We start from the raw sequence: 22,456 nt of genomic DNA, 5'->3' as shown, positions 1-22,456 counted from the left end.
GATCTTTAACGAAGTACATCGACATTATTCTGGCAACTATACATATTATGATGTACATTGATATATATGCTATTGTTTATCGATATATGGTGATGTATAGCAACAACAACTATTCAAACACACGATGAAAGATCATACATTTATGAAAACGTAGAAAAAGAGGAGATTTTTTACCTCCACTTGACAAGCACACGTGTTCAAGGATTGGAAAGCGTAGAGCACATTCAAAGTTTCTAGGGTTGACAAAAGATTTGTCAGGGCCTTTTGTATTTATACTTACCACTTTAATTTCTAACGAAATCGAGCAACTCATTAATTCCTTCAAAATAAATTACTTTTTGAATATACCTAAATTTTGTTTGACTTTTAAAGAGTCATAATTGAATACACCTAGATTTCGATGTATTTTTTTAATGTCAATTGAAATCTGAATTAAATACACCCAAACTTTTACAGGCTCTTTTAAAATCTAAATTAAATACACTCAAACTTTTAAACTCTTTTAAACTCTTTTAAACTCTGAATTAAATACACCCCCTAAGTCTCTCTCTACTGCTCACTTTCAGTTTCTTTGTTCCAAGCTCTCAGTTTGCACTGCACCCTTCAGCTTGATGGGGGCTGATAGAGCTACTAATGAAAACAATCCTAGCCACTCATCTCAGTCAAAGACCTGAGTCAAGCTGATGCGGTTAGTTAGAACTAATTCTATCGTTTGTTAATTTGTTGTAACAGATATTGTACAGCTGTCATTCTTATAGCCTTTACTTGTATATTATATAAGCATTCTAATCATTATTACATTTAGTAAATGAGAATATTCAGCTTTATCAACAGTCCTATTATCAGTTACATCAGATTTGCACTACTCTCAATGCATCTCAGCATTCAATATATACAAGGTATTAAAAGTTGTTGCAGGTCTGAAAACACAAACGTTTACAGAACTATTAACAAACTATTGATATAACCAAATGGAGCCCAAATGTTACGAACTAAAACTTTCCTTTATTTCTCAAGGGAGAATTCAAAAGCCTATTTTTCAATTTTGTTTGTTTTGATCAAAATAATCTTCTGGGTTTGAAATCGTATATTATTGGATTTCAACAACTGTCATGATCATTTGGTGGAGTAATGGGATTTCAAAAGATAGTTCGACCAACAAGATTTTCAAGCTCTAAGGAAAAAAATCATAAATCCTAGTATTTAGTATTACTAACCCTAGGTAAAGGACCCACTAGTGTAGTGGTTTGGAGTATTTACTCCCTCAGGCAAGGTCCTGGGTTTGAGTCCTAGCATCCGTGTAGTGTGTGTGAGTTTAGTATGTTATCGCTCCTCTCAATAGGAAAGGTTCTCAAAAAAGGGAAAGAAAAAAAAAAGTGTTACTAACCCTAGGATTTATTATCACGCAATAAATCAAAGAGTCCTCAATTCTTTAGCATGACCCTAGTATTATACCACAAAATCAAAATTTAAACTAAGTTTTTCAGGCCCATGAGATACTATTTTAAAGTATCTTTTTCATGCAAACCGAGAAGTCCATAACTTTGATCAAAATTAACAAATCCCAAGAAATGGTATTGATCAACAAATCCCAAGAAATTAAACTAAAGCTCTCGAGAAACACTCTCATGCAATAAGGATAACACTTTTTGCTAATCTCGACCAATAATGCAACGACACGTGGGTTAACTTTTTCATGAGTCATTGCGTTATTGGCCGGAGATAGCAATACCGTGCTATCCTCGTTACAAGAAATTCTTTGCCAAAATAGGTCGGGCATGGCTGGAGTTTGGCACAATAGCACTCCACAGATTCTATTTAGGACTTGAAGAAAGTATTTAGGCCTTGTTTGGTGTGCCAGACTGCACTGGTTAGGATTTAGCTTAGAGTACTGGATTAGACTAGCTTGGATTTTAATAAGTTGTTTGGTACATCAAAATTGGGCCAAACATCACTAGACTTGAATTGTTTGGTACAAGTATAGGCTGGACTACGGGTCAGTTTGGGATTACTGTCACTTTCAAAAAAAAGTTGCTTATGCTATACTTTGAAAATATTTAGTTGTAAAGTAAAGCAGCTCCATGTTTAGTAAACAATATTTTTAAAGTGTTAGTACAAAAAGTAGTGTCAAAATCGTTTGGTAATTTTTAATATAAAACTATTGTAACTGTGAATAATGACTAAAATATACATGACGTTGAAAGTGTTATGCGATAATCATGCAGTGATAGTGGTGGTGGAGGTGGAGGTGAAAAAGATTGAGGTGAAGGTGGTGAGACAGAGGTGATGGTGAAGGTGGTGGTGGTGATGAAGGTGGAGGTGGTTGTTGAGGTAGTAATTGTGGTGGGAATAGCGGTTGTGGAGGTGGAGGTGGAGGTGGTGGCGGTGTAGTGGTGGAGGTGGTGGAGGTGGTAGCGGTGTGGTGGTAGTGGTGGTGTAGGTGGTGGAGGTATATGTAGTGTCATTTTTAAAAATTAATGATGATATTTTGGGAATTAAAAATTCATTAAAGGCTCATCTAAGCTTCTTATGAAACTTGACTTTGAAAAGCAATCTATAACTGCTTTTAAAACATCAAAAGGTCACGCTTTTAAAATAATCGGGATATTTTATTTTTACCAAACACCTTAAACGCTTAACTTTAAAGTAAAGCGAGGTTTTTAAAAAAGCGACCATGAAAGGGAATTGGCCATCGTTGTTGGGGTGGGACTATCTTGTAAGTTTCCTGAGTGTACTTTCTTCTCTTTTTTTCCCTTTTTTTTTAATTAAAAAAAACTAATATATTGTGTTGTGAAAAAATAAATTTACTTCATATGAATTTTTAAATATTTTTTTTCAAGTCCTTAGAAGTAATTTTACAAAATGATAAATTTGTCTTTAAAATTTTGAAAATAAAGTGGGTGGAAAAATAGGACATATAGGTGGAAATAGCAGCACTCTTAAACTCACTAGGAGCACCTCCACCTCAAAGGGCAAGGGCAAGACAATATTAGATTTGTTTTCACCTCAAAGGACAAGGTAAATGGCAATTACTATTTATTTTAATTTATTTTCTATTTTTTATACTTAAATCATTAATTTTGGTGTGAGAAGTGAAAAAAATGACTAGGTATTTATCTATATAAAAACAATAAAAAATTCTGAAACTTCTAGTATTTTTTAAGATTTTTTTCAACTTTTTTTTAATTGCTGACATCATTAATAACATCATCAAACCCAAGCAACAGCCCAGGCAAGATTTGCCTATGGGCCTGCCCAGGCTTGTGAAGCCCACCAGCTGCCTAGTCTTGCTGTTGCGCGCTGGAGCCATTTGTTGGACCTAGGCCCCTCCTGCCAGGGCAAAATGGGAGCATTGGAAGTGCTCTAAACAGCAGATTGGACCTATGTCCATTTTAATTGGATATATCCAATCCAGTCCAGCCCGTCTTTTCTATCTTTCAGTCCACAAAAATAAATGCTATATAATTAAAGAATATACAAATTTATAAATAAACTCAATCCTAAACATGTATTTATAAAAAAACCCAAGCACTATTTAAACATAGAAACACACTCAAAATCAACCCCAAAGTCAACTTTTTTTGTGTATTTATAATTGGGTTTTGAGTGTGTGTAATGATGGGTTTTAGGTGTGTTTATATGTTTAAATAGTGCTTGAATTTTTTTATAATTTCAACCCCCATTTTGGGTGTTTTAGTGAAATTCCCTAAAGAATAAAGCTTGAACATCCAGGAATATTTTAGACAACTTTCCAGCAAAGCCAAGATCACTTCCGTCCATGTAGAAGGAAAAGCAGCATATATCCATCAAAACTACAATCTTTTACAACAGAAACGGCCACATAACTAAAATTGAAATCTAAAACTCACAACACCAAATGACTTAAATGCCAATGTCTACCCTGGTATATACGTTCAACCATCCCCTTAATTGGTCTACTCTCAATTAGTCTTTGTGTTCATCACAGATCTCATTTCGATTATCATTTAATCTTTTAGCACCTATGCATATAAGAAAGATGGCAGGCCAAAGAGATGCTCTGATAGGATTATCAGCATGCCGATGGAAGCAGATGTATTGAACAGTCGAGCAAAAACACTGGGAAATTCCCCCAACTAATCCATAACAGTCCAGAACAGTACCAAAAAGCCTATGCTGGGAATGTGGATAATAGAACCACCACAACCGTCCCCACCGCCTCAATACAACTCTTTCCTTTTTACCCTTGTAAATAAGCTCCCAGATGCAAACGAGTACAGCTGCAATAGCCGATATCATACCAAACAGTGCATATTGGGGCTTACTTGGGGAGGAAGCCTGATCAAAAGCAAGTGACAAAATCTCTAGGCAGAGGCTAGTGAGTAAGAACGCCCACTCTACCCAAGTAGCCTACAAAAGAAACTAGTAATACGTCATAAAAGTTCATAGATATCTTGTAATAAATAAACGTTGGTTAACTATGGTTATGAAGGAATTAATTCAGTTAAAGTCAACAATCTTGTACAACAGCTTATTCTAGAAAAATAAGAAAGAACAGGCAAGGATCAATTGACAGACGTGCTTTAAAGAAAATTACAACATAATTCCAAAACCAAAAACAAGAAATCAATGAAGTGGAAACAGGGTACCTTTGGGCTAAGCCTATGTTGACAAACTGATTTATATAAGCACAACTGCCTGCTGTGGTGAATGTTGACCGACCCTCTAGGGCTACATTAAGTTACTAGTTACTACAAAAAAATTAAAGAAATAGAGAACAAAAGTGGGACCACCCACACGTAGCGCATTGTAAGCCGAAACAAATCCCTAGCCGCCTGCTTGTTTGGCAGCAGAAAAAATCAAGGAAAGAAAAACTCCTTGTCTTTCCTTCTTTCATTTTGTGAGTTCTAAATCAAAAAGCTCATCAGCTGTACTAACTTAATTATTCTACTGCTGACTATTAACCTTCTTGGGATGAGAGAAAGAGAGCGTGAGAGCGAGAGGGAAACAAAAAGAGGGAGGAGGAAACAGAAAGAGGGAGAGGTGAGTAAGATACATGTACCAAGGTTTGTCAACATTGAATCAAAGGAGTTCAGAATTAAAGTAGACGATCTATCGTATGGAGGGTCAATTCTAATCACAGAGAAGGTTAATGAACGTCTTTTCCATGTTTCCATGGAACTTAGTTGTGTAGAGTGGCTAATCAAAGAACTGCAGATACTCCTGGAAAACAAGGTACAGAGTTTCTTCAGGAGGTATAGGGGGGATTCTTACCAAGTGTGGGTAGAAAAGGGTCATAACTGGAAAGGATACTATCTGAGACTGACCAAGTGCGTACACGGAATCGTGAAGTCTGTGGTGATCCCCCAGGGTAAAAACGATAGTGGGTGGATTCAGATCAAAGAGAATTTAGAAGGAATTCTAACAGGGAAAAACAGAACGAATAGACACGGGTTCACAGAAGAAGATGGAAACACAGGTGCGAGTGTCAAAGGCAGAGTTTTGCGTAAAACTTACAAAGAAGCGGTACAGACTGAGGGGGTTGTACAAGAGAAGGAAAAAGGGAATGGCAGTTCAGATGACATGGCAAACTGGAGTTGGGTGGTGGTGTGTGAAAGGCAAGTACTGCACCAGGCCTGGGATGATATCCGGAAGGCTATGGAAGGCTGGTTGGATAAAAAAGTTAATTTATTCCCTTATCAAATTAATAGGGCCTTCTTCTCCTGCGACAGCAAATCAGAGGCAATGAACGTTAGTAGCAGTGGAAAACTGGCAGTGAAGGGACAAACAGATGTTTTGCTATACAGCTGGGAACAGGGTTTGAAAAATAATATCCCCAAAATCATTAGCTACGGCGGCTGGATCGAAATTACCGGGCTTCCTATGCACTGGTGGAGCAAGGAATTCTTCCAGCGCATCGGCATGGAATGTGGGGGACTGCTACAGGTGGACCAGCGGACTGAAAACTACAAGTACCTGTTCGAAGCAAGAATTAAAACCAGAAAAAACCTCATTGGGTTTTAATCTTGACCCTTACAAAAGGAACAGAAACTTATCACGTGAAAATCAGACCAATTTCTCCGGCAATCCGGCCCACCAAACCACGGCAAGCCCAGCCTATGATCTCTACTAACGGGACAGTTCAGGTTGTAGCTGGAGGTGAAGTTTTGACAAGTCAGAGACATTGGAGGGTCGATAATTCCCAGGCTGACTGGGCTCGAAGCAACATTAATGAGTTTGATTGGCTCGAAAAGGAAAATCGGAGCTTGTTTAGCGGAATAGTGCAAAATCTAAAGTTTCAAGATGATGGGACTTCTATTCCAGCAGCAAAGAATTTAATTATCCCTCCTTTAATGTCGGCATTCTCTGATAAGGTCACCAAAGAAAATGAGATGTTGCTGGGCTGTCGAGCCCATTTCGAAACATTCAGCCCAAGTTAACCTCTTTAGTGGTTTTTTCTCTGAGCCCATGCCTTTTCTGAATATTAGGTCTTTTAGTGAGCCGGGCCTTATTTGTGGGTTAGAAAAAAACAAGAGTTCTGAACCCCAGTCAAAGAGTGGGTGCACGGCAACAAAGTTGAAGCCAAAAACCAAATTTCTATCTAGATTCGGCAGAGCAAATGGTGAAGGAAGTAGGGGCTTTAGAAAAGGTCTATCTCACATCAACGATCAACTTTCAAGTGCAGGCGCTTCGCTGCAGGTCTGTTCCCTCCCCCCATCGTCGATCGCTGACAGAGATGATGACGATTCCATTTTGTCGATCTGCCCGGAATCTGTGGATTCAATGGCCAAATTACCATCGTCGGAATCTGAATTCGTTGACGAAATATCTTCGAACGAGGAGACGAAAAATACAGATGCTTTTGCTAATGAAGAGGGAATTCTTCACTGGATGTTTGCTATTCCAGATGAACCTTGTGGTGTCAATGGGTACGTGGAAGGCTATTTTCCTACCAATATCCAATCAGATGAGCAGATGGGGCTAGAAGTTGCTGATGATGATGCAACAATTGTTCCAGACACCAGTCCAGAAGTACCATATTATTCCAGAAAGAGAAGAAAACGTCGAGACTATGGACGCAAAGACGGTTTACCTAAATCGTTGCTGCACAAAATGGATAAATCATTGATGCCCCTAAAGAAGAAGTTGGCTCATAGAAGACATGGTAAACCTTGTATTTCCAACGGTGACACGGGACCGAAGGACACTGGAAAAAGTAAAGAGAAGAAGAGGGATTATATCTCATTAATGAAGATAATTAGCTGGAATATTCGAGGTCTGGGAGGTAGAAGGAAAAGATTACTGGTAAAAGAGCAACTATGGAGACTCAAATCAAACATAGTAATTTTGTTGGAAACTAAAAGGGAGATAGTGGACAGACAAATGGTGGCAGGAGTTTGGGGGTCAAGATTCAAGAAGTGGGTCTTCTCTCCTTCTTTGGGAAGGTCTGGAGGCATAGCAGTTTCGTGGAATTCCCAATCCGTTTCGGTAATTGATTCTATGGTTGGCGAATTTTCTGTATCTATTAGAATTGTTGAGAATATAGGGACGGATTGGTGGCTGTCCGGGATTTATGGCCCATGTAGACAAAGGGAAAGAAATAGTTTCTAGGAAGAATTGGCGGATCTGTACGGGTATTGTGGCGATAAGTGGTTTCTTGGAGGTGACTTTAATGTGGTCCGCTTTACAGTTGAAAAGTCAAACGAAGGGAGAGTGACTAAAAGCATGCGAGATTTTAATGATTTTATCGAAGAAACAAATTAACGGGATCCCAATCTCCTCAACGCTTCCTTCACTTGGTCTAATCTAAGAGAAAATGCAGTTTGTAGAAGACTGGACAGATTTCTAGTGTCGGGCAGTTGGGAAGATTATTTCCCTCTTGATCGCCACAAAGCTTTGCCGCGAATCACATCCGATCATTGCCCAATAGAGCTGGACACCTCTAGGGTAAAGTGGGGTCCTTCGCCCTTCCGGTTCAAAAACATGTGGCTGAATCACCCGAACTTTAAGAGGAATATCAAGCTGTGGTGGGGTGAGGACCAGATATCGGGATGGGAGGGATACAAATTCATGACGAGGCTAAAGATGCTAAAATCGAAATTGAAAGTTTGGAGCAAGGAGGAATTCGGGGAAGTAGAGCGAGATTTACGGGAGGCCGAAGCTAGATTGCTGGTTTTGGACCAACGTGAAGGTACTGAAGAATTGGACCACCTTTTGAGGTCTGAGAGAGAAAATCTTCTTCTAAAGATAGGAGATTTAGCCCAGAAGGAGGAAGTCAAATGGCGCCAAAGCAAGAGAAGGTGATGGGAATACCAAGTTCTTTCACAGAGTGGCAAATGGAGCTAGAAAAAGAAATTACATAGAAAAATTAGAAGGGGAAGATGTGGGTGTCATAGAAGCAGACGCAAACATTGAAAGGGAGGTGATCAGCTTCTTTAAAAGGTTATATAGCAGCAAATAAAATGTAGGCTGGGGTGTTGATGGCCTAAATTGGTGTCCCATTAGCTAAGTGGAGGCTGATTGGCTCGAATGACCTTTTGAATTGGAGGAAGTTAAGAAAGGAGTTTTTGATTGTGGCCAGGACAAATCCCTTAGACCAGATGGTTTCTCTATGAGTTTTTTCCAATCTTGCTGGGAGGCAGTCAAGGGAGATCTCATAAAGGTAATGCAAGATTTTTTTCATAGTGGAATTGTAAATGGGGTTACAAACAAAACTTTCATTTGTCTCATTCCTAAAAAAGGGAATTCCGTGAAGGTTACTGATTTTAGACCGATTAGTCTTGTTTGGAGCCCTTAATAAAGTGATATCCAAGGTTTTGGATTCAAGATTGAGGGAGGTGCTTGGAAATACTATCTCCCAATCTCAGGGAGCCTCTGTCAAAACGAAACAGATTCTAGATGCTGTGTTAGTCGCAAATGAAGTTGTAGAGGAAGTAAGAAAACAGAAAAGAAAAGAGTTAGTTTTCAAAATAGACTTCAAGAAAGCATACGACCATGTGGAGTGGAATTTTGTAGATGACGTGCTGGAAAGGAAAGGCTTTGGTGTCAAATGGAGAAGCTGGATTAAAGGCTGCTTGGAATCAGTCAACTTTTCCATTTTGATAAATGGAAAACCAAGAGGAAAGTTCAGGGCTTCTAGGGGATTAAGACAAGGGGACCCGTTATCACCATTCCTATTTACCTTGGTTAACGATGTATTAAGCAGAATAATAGAAATGGCTCAAGATGTTAACCTAGTACATGGAATTGTTTCAGGTCATGATCAAGTGGAAGTTTCTCACCTCCAATTTGCAGATGATACCATTTTCCTTTTGGATAGCAAGGAAGAGTATTGGTTAATCTGTTGCAGCTGCTGAAGTTGTTTTGTGATGTTTCTGGAATGAAGATTAATAAGGCTAAAAGTTGCATTCTTGGGATCAATTTTAGTATTGAAGCATTGAATAACATGGCGGGCAGTTGGGGATGTGAGGTAGGTTGCTAGCCTATGGTATACTTGGGTCTTCCTCTCGGGGGAAACCCAAGAGCTCTTAATTTCTAGAATCCAGTAATGGATAAGGTGGAGAAAAGACTTCAAAAATGGAAGAGGGCTTGCTTATCGCAAGGTGGAAGGTTAACGCTAATCCAAGCGGTTTTGAGTAGCATTCCTTCTTGCTATATGTCACTGTTTAAGATGCCTATAGGAGTGGCCGCCAAAGTAGAACAGCTTATGCATAACTTTTTATGGGAAGGACTAGAAGAAGGGAAGAAAAGTCACTTGGTCAGGTGGGAAAGGGTGACTAAATGGAAAGAGGAAGGTGGTCTTGGAATTGGCTCTTTAGGAGAAAGAAATGAAGCCCTCAGAGCTAAATGGTTGTGGAGATTTACACTCGAAACCAAATCACTATGGCATAGGATCATTAAGAGCAAGTACGGAATTGACTCAAATGGGTGGGACACTAAACAGATTGTTAATGTGTCTTGTGGAATCCTTGGCGAGAAATTTCGAAAGGGTATAATTCTTTTCTTCAATGCTGCAGATTTTCTGTTGGAAATGGGGAGAAAATTAGATTTTGGGAGGATCTTTGGCTGAAAGAAGGGATACTAAAAAATCTGTATCCTAGACTCTCTTCCTTGTCTAGGAGAAAAAATCAAAGTATTTCCCGTTTTGTTAACACGAGATGCCTCTTAATTGGGATTTTGATTGCAGAAGGAATTTGTCCAAGGCTGAAATAGCAGAAGTGGTAATACCTTTGGATATATTTGGGAAGGTGAGATTAAATAGTTCTAGATCGGATTGGAGATCATGGGAGATTGAGGAGCAGGGTTCTTTTTCCTACAAGTCTTTCAAGTCTTTTCTTCTCCCTACCACCAGGAATGTCTTCCCCCCTTTCATCTCAATCTGGAAGGCAAAGACACCTCCTTAAATTCAAGTTTTCGTGTGGCTGGCAGCAAATGGAAAATTTAATACTTACGATAGCATTCAAAGGAGGCAACCAAAGATGTGCTTATCCCCATCTTGGTGTGCTCTTTGCAAAGAGAATACAGAAAACATTGATCACTTGTTCATTCATTGTTCAAATTCCCTAAAATTATGGTGGAGGATGTTGGGTGCTCTTCGAGCGGAGTGGGTGATTCCTAAAGGGTGTTTTGAGCTCCTTAGTATCAATTTGAGGGTTTCGGGGAAGGGGACGAGAGCTGGAATCCTTCGCGATTGTCTAGTTCATGCCATATTCTAGAATATCTGGATGGAGCGAAATCGAAGAATTTTTCAAGATCATAGAGGAGTAAGGGTTGAGGAATTATGGGATAGAATTAAATTTTGGGCATCTCTTTGGGCTTCGGTTTCGGGGAAGTTCAAGGACTATCACTAGTCTACCATCATGAGACATGATGGCAGTCTTAAGATGATTTTACTGAAGTTTTGTGTTTCTTGTGTTTTTTTAATTACAGAATTATTTTCAGTCTTAGTAGGTCAGACACTCTATTTTAGGTCTTGTTTGTTTGTTCGAGGATTTTTCCTCTTGATTATCAATACAATGTTTCTATTAAAAAAATAATAATAATCAAAAAGCTCATCTAAATAAATATCATCCATTCAGTAGAAAATGAGGATTAATCAGGCCAGCAAAACCTCTAAAACCACCACGTTACACCAGTTCTAGATCTTAAACAGCGGCGTGTTCATATTTTTTTAACGAAATGAAAACAAAAACGTAAAAACTGCATAAGCTGAGAGAGAGAGAGAGAGAGAGAGAGAGAGACCTGGATTTGAAGCTCCTTTTCATTGGATCGATCACCAGCACCAGCTTCATAAGATCACATAACAAAGAGAGAGAAGGAATGAATACATGACATCAGCACACACATAATGAACTTTTACTTGACCTATAAACTTAAAGATGATACCATCAATAAACAGCAGTGCTGCTTTTTGAACGTACAGAACAACTCGATTTTTTTCCTGGTAAAACAAAGAAGAATAACAAAGTCAAAACACTGATGACAATCCTTGTCCCCCAGAACAATAGCAGCAGTAAAAGTTCACAAGTAAAGTCTTCAACTGAAAATAACAGAGTAACCACCGGCTATATTCAAACATATATAGCTTGCAACCACATTTGTGCATCTGCACGCATATATACAGTTGTTTCTCTTGTATGGTCCTCAAATAAGATCTTTATCGAAGTCCTATTATCAGTTATTACATTAGATTTGAACTACTCTCAATGCATCTCAGCATTCAATATATACAAGGTATTAAAAGTTGTTGCAGGTCTGAAAACACAAACATTTACAGAACTATTAACAAACTGTTGACATAACTAAAGGGAGCTGATGTAGTACAGCCCGTAGGTGTTAGATTAAGCACTCAAACAATAGAACATAGAAGAATATAACAGATCGAGGAGACAAAAATATAGATCGAAAAGACGAAAGAAAGGGAAGAACAGTAGAACAAGAAGAATATCGGAGGTCGAGGAGACGAAAATATAGATCGAAGGGACGAAAGAAAGGACCGAAATCAGAGAATCGAGATGGACAGAAATCACATAGTTTTAAGAGAAGGTTTACTCAATATCCAAATCTGAATTTTAAAGAACTACATGGGGTTATTTATGGCAAACTAAAACCTAGACATAATAGGATAAAAATCCCTTGCTTAAACAGAAATCCTAAGCCAAATAAAATGGGAAACTTTAAACTATAAATCTGGAAATCTGGAAAAGTAGAAATCCTACTAGAATTTGGAAAACTAGAGAATCTAGGAAACTAATAAATTCAGGTCCTATGTGTCCTGCATCAAGAGCCCAAATGTTACGAACTAAAACTTTCCTTTATTTCTCAAGGGAAAATTCAAAGGTTTTTTAGGTTTTAGACATAAAAAAAATTTCACTTTTGGAAAAAGCCAAAGCTTTTTCAAAAAGACAAAAAAACCGCTCAACTTTCAAATCAAAGACATGCAAATGTATTGGATTCCTTAGGAAATCTAAAAATAAATAAGGGCATTTTTGTCCATTTTTGCTTCTTTTAAAATTTTTCTCTCTCCTTTTGCTTTTTCTAAAATGTCCCAAAATTCAAAAACCTATTTTTCAATTTTGTTTGTTTTGATCAAAATAATCTTCCAGGTTTGAAATAGTATATTATGGGATTTTAACAACTATCATGATCATTTGGTGGAGTAATGGGATTTCAAAAGATAGTACGACCAACAAGAGTTTTAGACTCTTAAGGAAAAAAATCATGAATCCTAGTATTTAGTATTAACCCTAGGATTTATTATCCCGCAATAAATCAAAGAGTCCTCAATTCTTTAGGATGACCCTAGTATTATACCATAAAATCAAAATTAAAACTAAGTTTTTCAGGCCCATGAGATACTATGTTGAAGTATCTTTCACTTTCAGCATTAATATAATTTAGCAAATTTCACTTGGAAGTTGGAAGTTGGAGCTAATATATATTTTCTTTTTAAGAATTACTAGAACTTAACATACTGTTTTCTAATACACAAAAGCATACATCAGTGCTGACAATTATTATTTCAGAAAGACGACCAAACCATGTATGCACCGCGTTTGACTGAAAATCACAATCAACTGAAATTAAACAAATAGTTGAGCATGATGTGCCAACTCCTGCAACCCCTTTTTTGGTTTTATAATCAAACATGACGTTAATGTAAAAACAATTTTTCTTGATAATTTAATACGACATAGTCAGTGATCCATAATACTCCTTACCAAAACAAACAAAAAACAAGTGAACCATAATTTTATACCATGTTAGCATCACATATATGCCGGATGAATGATATTCATATAAACTGTGTTGATAGGGTGTGATTCTCTAGTTGATCTTCCAAGTTAACTTGCACACTTTAAGCAACTAAACTATCTGAAGAGGGGAGAACTGGGTGATACCAGTCGAACCCCCTCCGATGGCTAAGTTAGAGGTAGGTTTAGAGTAGAGAAAATGGATACAGAGTTTCTAGGTGAGAATAGTTATTACCTTTGTCTCAATGTAGGTGAAGGGTATTTATAGTGGGAGAAGGGGAGATCATATCTCCTTAAATCTAGGAAAGGGAGAGATCTTCAGCCATTCCACATTTCCTTAAATCTAGCAAAAGGGGAGATTTCCAACCATTCCTAATGCTGGGATCAGAAAGTGGTCATGGGCACTAGTCACCTGTGTTCATTATCAGGGACCAAGTGGCAAGCTGACACCTGGCTTGGATGTGAAGCGCATTAAATGCCCCCTTTCAGCCACCATGCTGGCATTAGGTGCGTGAAGTGACTTGGTCTGACAGGAATCTGGTCGGGTTGGAATACTAGCGCTTCGCCTTTACGTCACACGACGCGCTACCGAACCTGGAGCGGTCAACCTGGTCGGGTCGTGTCTTGGTTTGTCGCCCGAGAAGCATCTTGTGCCATACAGAGTAGCATGGATTAACAATACATCTTCTATCCCTATTACCCAATGATGTCATGTTCGTTTTCATCTTACAAAGATCATGTTTGGTGTGATGCGGTGGATATGGATGTGAGTCATATTCTCTTGGGAAGACCATGGATCTACGATTACAATGTTACCATCTTGGGTCAAGAAAATATATGTTCGTTCATCCATAAAGGAAAGAAGATCATGATAAAGCCACTTCAACCCAAGCTCGTGAATCAATCTATACCAAACAAAGAGGAGCAAGACAAAGTAGGTAAAAGCAAAGCTCTACATATCATTACGCTTAATGATTGTAAGGAAGATGCAGAAATTCTTAGTCAAGTGGAAGTTACACCAGATTCTCAAAGTACTCGGATTACAAAGGAGGACCTGCCGCACATTGATCCCGACGTTTTGGAATGTTATTACAGCTTTATCTCGCCGGAGTCGAGATCTTTTCAGCCAGGGGGAATTGATGCGGACATCATTAGTTAGTTTCCTAGATTCTCTAGTTTTCCAGATTTCACTAGGATTTTAGTTTCCAGATTTTAGTAGGATTTGATTTTAGTTTCCTAGTTTTTTTTACTTAGTTCCTTGGTGGATTAGAATTTCTGCTTTAGTAAGGGATTTTTATCCTATTGTCTCTAGGTTTTAGATTATTATAAATTCCCCGTCTATGTAACTCATTATGGAGTTGAGTTGTTGAGATATAAAGAAAAGTTTATTTTCAAGAGATTGGAGACTACTTGGTGTGAAGCCAAACCCCTGGAGTGATTCCAGATCTATCCCTTTTGTTCTATTTTCTGTTTTCCATTGTTTTCGCTTCCGCTAAATTACCCAAATACTCAATTCACCCATATCATACATCACTTTTTTTCTCGGTAACCAAACAATCAGGCCAGCAAAACCTCTAAAACCACCACGTTACACCAGTTCTAGACCTTAAACGGGGGCTATTTTATTAACGAAATGAGAACAAAAACGTAAAAACTGCATAAGCTGAGAGAGAGAAAGAGACCTGGATTTGAAGCTTCTTCTTCTCGGCCTCAGACCGCTTAGCGAGATCGACAACGTAGCGGAACCTCCTGCTAGGGTTCTTGACGAGTGCGACGAATTTTCTCCATCTCTGAATAGTGTCCTCCGAATGAATCTTGTTCTCCACCTGGAACTCCCTCAAGTACCTCTCCATTTCCACTCTGTTTTTTCTCTCTCCTCACAACATTGAGAGACGCAGAGAAAGAGAAAGTCGCTCAGAGGCGAAGAAGACTAGAGGGAGAGAGGGAAGGGAAGGGAAGGGGAAGCCAAAGGTGTGGAGTCATTCAAGATACAGGAGTGGCAATCCCGACCCGAAACGCGCAAAATTAATAATTGGGTCAACTCGTTATGATTAATAAAAGCTTAATTACGTACATCCTCCTGTGCTTTTAAGTTTATTTCAGGTTATCATCTGTGGTGGAAAACGTCTTAAAGTACCCCAATGTATAAATAACCGTCTCAATTTACCCCCTCCGTCAAATTTTTGGACGGTCCGTTACGAACAGTGGGTCTCACTTCATTTTAACCTTTAAACTATTCGAATAAGGGTTTCTTAGTTTGTAACAAAGGGGAAATTGGGTTTAAGGTTCATTGGAAAAGAGGGTTGTTGTCAAAATCTGAGGGTTCTTTCGATTTTGGGAGAATTTGGAGAAGAAATCATTGTTTGTAAAACTCTGAGGTGGAGTTTGAAATTGGAAGATTGTGGAGTAGAAAATTTGGGATGATGGAAACAGGAGAGAAGCAAGGAGAAGGACGGCATGGCCAATGGTGTCATCCTGCACTTTAGTTCCTGAAAGAAGAAAAGGCTTCTCTTCATATACATTCACCGGCTCACTCTCACCTGACAAGCTTGACTCATCAATCAGCGAAGAGTATCCTGATATGAAAATCCCATCAGCTGGAACTTGGTCCCCCATTTGTGCATCTGCACACATATATGCAGTTGTTTCTCCTGTACGGTCCTCAAATAAGATCTTGTCCTATTATCAGTTATTACATCAGATTTGAACTAGTCTCAATGCATCTCAGCATTCAATAATACAAGGTATTAAAAGTTGTTGCAGGTCTGAAAACACAAACGTTTACAGAACTATTAACAAACAATTGATATAACTAAATGGAGCACAAATGTTACGAACTAAAACTTTCCTTTATTTCGAAAGGGAGAATTCAAAAGCCTTCAATTTTGTTTGTTTTGATCAAAATAATCTTCCAGGTTTGAAATAATATATTATGGGATTTCAACAACTATCATGATCATTTGGTGGAGTAATGGGATTTCAAAAGATAGTACGACCAACAAGATTTTCAGGCTATAAGGAAAAAAAAAATTCATGAATCTTAGTATTTAGTATTAACCTTAGGATTTATTATCACGCAATAAATCAAAGAGTCCTCAATTCTTTAGCATGACCATATTATTATACCATAAAATCAAAATTAAAACTAAGTTTTTCAGGCCCATAAGATACTATTTTGAAGTATCTTTCACTTCCAGCATTAATATATATATTTTCTTTTAAGAATTACTAGAACTTAACATACTGTTTTCTAATACACGAAAGCATACATTGGTGCTGACAATTATTATTTCAGATAGACGACCAAATCCGTGTGTGCACCGTGTTTGACTGAAAATCACAATCAACTGAAATTAAACAAATAGTTGAGCATGATGTGCCAACTCCTGCAACCCCTTTTTTGGTTTTATAATCAAACAAGACGTTAATGTAAAAACAATTTTTCTTGATAATTTAATACAATCCATAATACTCCTTTACCAAAACAAACAAACAAAAAACAAGTGAAACATAATTTTATACATATATGCCAGATGAATGATATTCATATAAATTGAAAAAATATGGAAAATATTAAATTGGTGGACCTATGAAACCCTTACTCTAAAATAAATGAGGCTAGCCTCTCTACACGTGCTTCGGGGCCTGCGAAAGACTTTTTTTAAAAAAAAATTTAAATTTATTTTAGAATAAGAAAAGATAATGGGTAGTTGTGTTTCATAAAAATATGATCTATTATTTGATTTTTCATTTAATTTAATTTTTTAAAATATAATATCGACAAAATATTGAGGATATTATCGTTTTTTCGAGTCACGGATATTTTGGAACGTATTCATAGACATATCGTATAAATATCGATGATAATATCGGAAAATATCAATGTCGATAATTTCGCTCACACTTCAACAATATTTTGTCAAAATATTGCTATAATATTGAACATATCGAAAATATCGATGTAATGGAAAAAATGAAAAAAAATAACACAAAGCACACACTCAAAGGGGATTCAAACCCTTGCCATTTCACTCCTCCAACGCCTTAATCACCATGTTGCTTATGTTTTTGTGATAATATGCTAAAATATGTATACTTTTATTGTTTTGTTTTGAACTGTTTTTGCAAAAATTAGATTTTCACATGAGACTATGAGTCTTTGACCTTTCCCTTTTGGGATGGAATCGAACGGCTCATAGAAAGAATCCGAGACCCAATCTTCAAATGATTTTGCTTATGGACAACGTCAACCAATCTCGGATCCATATGAGTGACACGTTAACAATTACATGCAAAACTATTTTGAGGATTTATCATTTAGTGATTTCTCTTCACAATACACTTACTCTACACATAGAGATGATGAAGATAGTGAAAAATTTGAACCTCATAGCTTGTGGAAAGTCATGGCGTGTGGAAAAGTCATAGAGCAGAGGCCAATCACTCCCAAAACACATCGAACAGGACCCCTCCCCTCCTGCCTCTTCTCTCTGTCTCTGTCTCTCTCCCTCTCTAAGCATGTTTAAATTTTTTTATGGTGTTTATTGAGCATGTCTAAAATTTTCAGATATCTGATTTAAAACTACTTAAGCTTCCCACTCAAAATCCAACCCCTTTCTTGTTCAAAAGATATACAATTTTTTATAATGATTTTTCCATTTTTAAAATACCCTTGAAAATAGAAAGACTAAAATACCCTTAAAAATGGATGGAAAATGGATGATATTAAAGTCATATGACAAATCATGGATTTTGAAAAATTAAGGTGACATTTATATTAAATTTTTCTTTAATGTGATAAATTGACACTGAGGTATAAGTTCATGTGACATTTCTACAAAAATCCCTTAGCATTATTAGGATGCACAATTCTCCAAATAAAACAAAGTTGCAACTCAGATGACAAATCATGGATTTTGAAAAATTAAGGTGACATTTGTATTAAATTTTTCTTTAAGGTGACAAATTGACATTGAGGTATAAGTTCATGTGACATTTCTACAAAAATCCCTAAAATTAAATAGGGAGTTTCACTAAAACACCCAAAATGGGAGCTGAAATTATAAAAAAACCCAACACCCAAAACACTTTATAAACACACCCAAAACCCATCATTACACACACTCAAAACTCATTTATAAACACACCCAAAAAATATACAATTGTTGACTTTGGGGTTGATTTTGGGTGTGTTTCTATGTTTAAATAGTGTTTAGGTTTTTTTTTATAAATACATGTCTAGGATTGAGTTTATTTATAAATTTGTAAAATAAATAATGAGATTACAAGCCACTAATGCCTAATAACCAAAGCTCCAATCGCAACTGAAAGAACCAGAGATCCACCACATCAAAGCGAACGAAATTGAAAGTGAACCAGAGCTCCAATTTCAAATCGTGTGTACTTTAAACCTACAAGGGTGAAAACATCATTTATATTGTAAGTTTTAAAGTTGGGCCATGCATTTAAAGAAGAAGGGTATCATTGTCTTTTCAGTTATTATTTTAAGCTAGGTCAATGAATTTGGGCCTCCTCTTTGGCCTAATCTAAAATAAAATTTAATTCCTAGGTATTTAAACCCAAACAAAAATACTCTGTCTCAAATACTAATTAATAAGGATAGTTATGTCTAATACCTAATTTTTCTTAAAATTTAATCCAAAAGACTTTAAATTGACACATGATCTTTAAAATATAACCCAATTTCTTCATAATTAAAAAAGAAAAATAACCCTAATTGAACTAGCATGAAACTTAATACCCCCAAATTGAGTTCTTCTTTCGTTGAAGAGTAAGGCCAATCTTCATCTCTCTCTCTCTCAATAATTATTTTCAAATTTAAGTACTTCAATAGTAAATGGATATATGATGGATTGATGCTACGAAGGTTATATCCAAAGGGTAGACAAACCGATAGTGAATAAGCCATGCCTTGAGAATGAATTGGTTCTGTGAAATGTTGATTAAGTTCTTGGTTGTAGATTTATCAATTTAAAAAAAAAAATTATTTGACAATGCTATTGGCAACCTGGGAAGAGTTCAGTATTTGATACAATAGTTGTTTGCTTTCTGGTTGGTCTCTTTGTATTTTCCGGCCTTCGTGCCATTGGAATGAATCTGCTACTTTCGACGAAAAAAAAATCTATTTTCTTGTTTTGTTTCTACTCTTCTATATATTTGGATATAGAATCAGACCCTTACACATCCATTTGAAAAAAAAAAAAAAAAAAACAGAAAAGAAAATCGTGTAAGTTGTAACGAGGATGAAGAACTGATTTGGGGAAGAGAAGATTAGGCTTTACTTTTAATTTTTTTTATCTGGTGTTATTTTCATAGTTATTGGATGATATTTAAATGAGGTGGCATGTTTAAAATAAAAGACAAGCAGGTTGAGAATCCAAGCAGAAGATTCAGATCCTTATATATATTAGGGTCATGCTAGGGAGACTAACTTTAGATACCAACTTGTGTATCATCTTTCTTATTTAGATACCAACTTTCATAATTACATCATAACATGTAAATTTACATAATTTATTTGATTCTTCCCTCCACGAGAACATGATTTGTTTTTCTGGTATTTCCAAGAAATACGAAAACCAAACTCGTAGTTCTTTATTAATGCATAATACTCGAGCAAGTTCCAGAGCAAGAATTAACATACTTCAACCTTCTCTCCAAATCTGACGATAAAAATATAAATAAATAAAAAAGAAGAAGAAAAAGAAACGTGAGTCCAATAATGTACACAAATAATCACACAGAGAGAGAGAGAGAGAGAGAGAGAGAGAGAGATTATGGAGATGAAGGGGTTATTATTTGGTTCAGGTAAATACACATATAATCAGCCAAGCTATTAATCAAGATGACGAGGTTGAAATTGGATAGAATGATGACCCGATAGTTAAGAGCTCAAGAATTAATGTGGAAGAAGAAATGCAAGGGCCCCTCGTACTAGTATTGATGAGGAAATGGGGGTTTCTCACATACACATTATCAAAGTGTCACAGAAGTTCAAATATAAGACCATTTGGTCTACAATTCAATGTCCTTATCTATTGGACTAGACCACGTCAATGCCCTTTGAATTTTGGTGATCCGTAAATCCTTTAAAGTATTATTGGCATATCTTATGAATTTAAAATTAAATAAATTTTTTTTTTTGGTACAGTCTTCATATATTTTAAAATTTTCCTTAATTTGTGGGGGTTGAGTTTTTCCTTAACTATGTGGGAAATTGTTGGAATTTTTTGGGTATTCAAAATACAAAATTAATTTCAATACTTATTTTATGTTGAATTTAATTTTCCAGATTTTGAGTGGCTTGATTACCTCTTTAAAACTGAAGTTATGTTGTACATCGATTATAAAATTTTTTGATATCTCCTTTATCCAGATTTATCCTATCTTATTTTAATTAGCTCCCAAATGTTTACATTATTTTCTTTTACTTACCTATTAATTTGTTTTTCTTCAGTTTCATTGTACCTTAATAGCTTTCCAATTTGTGTTATAAAAATTAGTTTTCTTCTTTCTGTAAAGCCAAATACAAAAACCTTTATATTATAAATAACATATAAACAAATTGGAAAGCTATTAAGGTACAATGAAACTGTAAAAAACTATAATTTTTATAAAAATCTAAAGCCTTTGTCGCCTCCCTACGTGCAGGTACCAATGGTCTACAAGACTCTAAGATACGACTCTTTGTACACAAACTCAAGATCCACTTTGAGCACGTTCATAGACGGATATAGGTATCCAAGTCACATAAAGTAGAGAAAGTATATAAAAAGTAGAATAGGAGAGAATCAGATTGTGGTGATGATTGTGGTATGTGATATTATGAAGGTGTATTGTTGTTGTTCAAATGTGAAGGAGGAGTGGCCTTTTATAGGCATCCAATAACATGTAACCTTCACCACATTAAACTATAAAATTAAGGCATTTAATATATAAATAATACCTGAAAATTAAATATGTATAACACCCACAATAAATAAAATAAAACAGCCAAAATAATTAAATAAATAAAATAGTTGCATTTTTAAAACCTTTTTAAAATTCCATAATAAAAACTCCCATAATAAATAAATAAAATTAAACGTTTTATTTTTTTATTAATGTTTTGACTTTTTTTTTTATATTTATTACAGGAGTTACAAATTGTTTAATTTTTAGTTTTTATTTTCTATTTATTGCCTTAATTTTTTTGGTTAAACGTGTTTGGAGGTTACAAATGTTTGATGCCTATAAAAGGTCACTCCTCCTTCACATTTGAACACACCACAATCAGATTTCTCTATTCTCATACTTTCATATATTCCATACTTTCCATATTATTATTTTGAGCAACGGTTCTGTGGCTTGAAGATTTCTATCCGACTGTAAACGTGCTCATAGCGGACCTTGAGCTTGTGTATTGGGGTCGTATCTTGGAGTCTTGTAGACCATTATTACCTGCACATAGGGAGGCTACAAAAGCTTTAGGACAGCGTCTTTGACTTGCTTTCACTATACCAGGCTTGTTTTCTTACTCTTAACTTATTTTATTTATTTGTTTGTTTCTTTATTTTTACTTTACTGTTAAAGCTTTGTTTTTTATATTATTTATATCTAAAGGTTTGAATAAGAATTTTGATAAATAAAAAATTAAAAAAAACTAAAATTTCATTAACAATCTAAACCTCCTAGGGTTACAAAAATTACCATAACTCAAGTGGAGGAAGTGTAATCCTAGCAAATGACACTGTCACACAAGTACGTGGAATAGGAGAAGTGGAATTGAAGATGACATCTAGGAAAGCTTAAACTCTCATGGATGTGTGACATGTTTCTGATGTGAGTAGAAACCTTATCAGTGGATCGTCCTTAGTAAAACAAGGATACAAAATTGTAATTGACTCAAATATGATTGTTATTACTATAAACAATGTCTTTATTAGAAAAGGATATGTTTGTGATGGATTGTTCAAAATAAATGCAGTTTTTGAAGAAAATAAAATCTCTCCTCAAGATTTCAATGTTGAATCTTGTAATGTATGGCATGGAAGGTTAGGACATGTAAGTTTGAGCAAAATCAAAAGGTTAATAGATCTTGAGCTAATCCCTAAGTCTAACGTAGACCTTAAGCACAAATGTGAAGTGTGTGTTCAAGCCAAATAAACTAGGAATTCTTTCAAACATGTAGAGAGAAACACCCAAAAGAGCTCATACATAGTGAC

At 36.1% G+C, this 22,456-nt stretch overlaps 1 pseudogene across 1 annotated transcript in view; it reads right to left on the bottom strand.

The window, feature by feature from the left end:
• The window catches only part of LOC148914232 (putative calcium-transporting ATPase 11, plasma membrane-type), a 44,245-nt pseudogene extending 29,014 nt beyond the window's left edge, over nt 1–15,231 (bottom strand). Inside the window, exon 1 of the transcript XR_016123149.1 lies at nt 14,915–15,231. The product of XR_016123149.1 is annotated as a putative calcium-transporting ATPase 11, plasma membrane-type (transcript). The remainder of the gene's footprint in view (nt 1–14,914) is intronic.
• Nucleotides 15,232–22,456: the final 7,225 nt, after the last annotated feature.

Source organism: Prunus mume, unplaced genomic scaffold, assembly GCF_029339155.1.
Source record: "Prunus mume cultivar Tortuosa unplaced genomic scaffold, ASM2933915v1 scaffold30, whole genome shotgun sequence".
Taxonomy (NCBI): Eukaryota; Viridiplantae; Streptophyta; class Magnoliopsida; order Rosales; family Rosaceae; genus Prunus; species Prunus mume.
The sequence above is the reverse complement of the archived record's forward strand: the minus strand, read 5'-3'. Positions and strand labels throughout refer to the sequence as shown.